Genomic DNA, 3,321 nt, shown 5'->3' with positions numbered 1-3,321 from the left:
GAACCACTCACTTATATGTATGTGCTCTCAGCAATGTCTAAGTGTACAGCGAACAAGTACAAATTCACTCCAAGAGAGCTATCCCACACACTATGCTAATATTTATTAGAAAACGGACTAAGCTCTACATTTTGCTTAAGCAAAGCAAGTGTCTAAGTTTTTTGTATTTTTTGATCGGCAAAAATTCAGTACAGAAAACTGGTAGGTCTTTGTATAAAGATCTATGAGGAAGACAGAAATTAATGGTAATTTCGCAGGTTTAAAGAATTCAATAGTGGAATGTTCTTTTGTTATGTTGATATACATATATACATACATTTTCCTGATGAACCATAAAACTTTCAACAATATTCATTGTTTACTTTATCTGTAGCGACCGTTAAAGGCGGTCCCTACGTTGTTTGTTTGTGAATTCTAAGCCACAAACAACACTGTAACAGCGGTGCCTACAACGAGCATCCGTATTTGCCAGACAAGGCTCCGTATTACTTTTCTCAATTTCCAAAACTCAAGAGAAACTTAAAGAACTATCGTTTTACAGTTGAAAAACGCTGAAAGAGCTAAAGGCTGTTTCGGTAATTGTAAAGAAACAACGTAATCTCTCAATTTCATTAAGATAACTTGGCCGATATATGGGATACAGAGTTTGTCCGGAAAGAAATTGGACTGAGTCGATTTAATAAATTTATTGAACCAATTGTTACAATTCTTTAAAGAATTTCAAAATCGGCTCCTTCTGCGTCGATGCAGCGCTGCCAACGCGGTTTTCAAGCATTGAATGTGTCACGGAAGGCATTCTCCGAAATAGCTTTAAGAGCCGAGGTGCATGCTACTTGGATCCCATCTGTAGTGTCAAGATGCTTGCCTTTCATCGGCATTTTCAGCCAAGAAAACAAAAAAGTCCGGGCGGGCCACAACTGGGATATAGGGCGGTAGCTGCTCACAAGAAAGCTGGTGTGAGCCGGGGCGTTGTCGTGGTGCAGCTTTCAATCGGCTGCAATGTCTTGTCGGACTCGATTGACCCTTAGTTTGAGTCTCTTGATGACTTTCACGTAAAACTTGGCGTTGATGGTTAGACCAGCAGAAAAAAAAATCATGGTTAACGATGCCTTTGATGTCAAAAAAAAACAATGAGCATCGTTTTCATTTTGGATTTTCTCATTCTTCTGGTCTTCATCAGCGACCTCTTCCCGGCCCTTCAAAACGGCCTGGTGACACCGAAGCACACCACTTCTTGCTAAGGCAACATCTGGGTAAGCCTGCTTGATCATATCAAACGTCTCTGTCGCAGATTTATCGAGTTTCACATAATATTTAATCGCGTACCTCTGCTCTAACGAACGCTGCATTTACGGCTTGCACACTCACAGGAATATGACACGCCAAAATGTTTGTCCTGACTCTCCGGATATACGGAGACTACTGACCAACCGCTCGATCGCTAGGAACGTCTCTACCAAATCCAGTCGGGCGCGCACGCTCTGAAGTAGAGTCGCGGCGAAAGAAAATCAGTCCTATCACTGTAAAGTCACCCCGAAGTTCGAAAATCTTTATGTTACTATCTCTCTGATTCTCTCTGAATTTCATTTATATTTGAACATATTGACCGATATATTTGGTAAAAAGTCAACTGTAGGTACTGGGGTCCAAACATTCGGCACCGGGGGGTTTGAACAGTTTTAATTTTTGGACTTCAACTCATCACATCATACCGTTCACTTATAACCCTATATCTTAGTCGATTATTTTGAGGTGATACAAACAACCGTTATTCGAAAAATGCTGTTTTAGCAGATTCAACTGAGGTCAGTCAGTACATTTTAGTAGTCTGTAAAGCAAAAACCTTTTTTTAAAAGTGCCCTCCAGCAGTACCCCTTCAGTATATCTGCACCTAATTCTAGCATATTGTTTGTTTTTACTATTTCTTTTATTTTCATTCAAATACTTTATTTCGCTTAACATTTGATATTAAAGATTATAACAATTAAGGCTCTGTGAGTGTATTCTAACATCGAACTCTTAAAAAATGTGGCGCTCAGTCCTTTACTTCTGCATATTTTTGTAAATACATGCCAATGCGTCTGCGGTTCGTCCTTCAGAAACCTCATATGTTAACGAGTTCTAACACACGCGCACCTTCAGCTGCACTTCTTGATGTTGACGACTACACATTACTTACTCGCACTCGTCGAAATTTTAATTATAAAAGTTTTTCAAACGAAAACAAAGTGAAGAAGTTTAACACAAAGAAAAAAAAAAGAAAAAACAACAACAAAAGAGACTTTCTTTTGGATATGTTTTCCTATTTGAATGTAAATTTTTTTTCCTGACACTCATACCTCGCCGTTCTTGCTTTCCTTTCGAGACGAATCATCTCAAGACTATTGTAGTGCTCTTTTATTTGGGATACCAAAATTTCAAAGCGCTTGGCATTGAGCTTCGTGTTGAAAGCGCCCGAATCAGCAGCAGCTCAAGTTGCTGCGTGTGCGAAGACGACGCGCATTTAACTACACATCGAGCACCTGTTGGGCAACAGGGGAGCGGAATTTAAGTACATGTTTTGGAGCCCACTCGTATATGCGTATATGAAAGTTTCTGCACAATTATGTGTAGCTAGATTCAGACAAGTCAGCGGATAGGAACGTTTACACGCACGAAGAAATAAGCACGTTGGGATGCGTTTTGTATTCGATCACAGTGCGCCTTTACTTTGAGCGTTTCGAAAAACTTTAATTAGGAATTTCAATATTAAAGTTTGAAAAATAATTTTACAGAATTTCAAAGGATGTAAATGTCAGTCGAATAAAAGAAAAGTGTATCGTTCTGTAAATGCCATTGACCACGAATAATCATTGAAAATATGTTACATCTTTGAGCAGTTTCTATGTGTGACCTCATAATACTCTCTCTTCTCTTCCTTAAACTACTGATTTTTTTTGGTATATAGCACCGGTGTGATTGTACAACAACATTATTAATAACAATAATGTTGTACTGCAACTGATATATAGTATATGAATATATATGTATATATTCACTCACACGTTGGTAAGTGCTCTTCGTTTGTATTATATTAAGCTGGCTCATGACGCTTTTGTTTTATTTTCTTTAAATATTAATTATTCCGTGTGCGTGTGCCTGTTTACCAAATATGAACAGCTCTCTCTTTAAGTTGTTTGCTGTTACAAAAATAATAGTCAAACAAATGTATGTATGTATGTATCTACCCACAAAACAATAACTGCAATGCATATGCGGCGAATTAGATGGTACGACTCTCACTCTCTCTTTATTAGTCGTGCTGCTGCGCGTTGAGTGAAT

This window comes from Bactrocera neohumeralis, chromosome 2 (assembly GCF_024586455.1).
Source record: "Bactrocera neohumeralis isolate Rockhampton chromosome 2, APGP_CSIRO_Bneo_wtdbg2-racon-allhic-juicebox.fasta_v2, whole genome shotgun sequence".
Classification (NCBI taxonomy): Eukaryota; Metazoa; Arthropoda; class Insecta; order Diptera; family Tephritidae; genus Bactrocera; species Bactrocera neohumeralis.
This window is presented reverse-complemented; position numbering follows the sequence as displayed.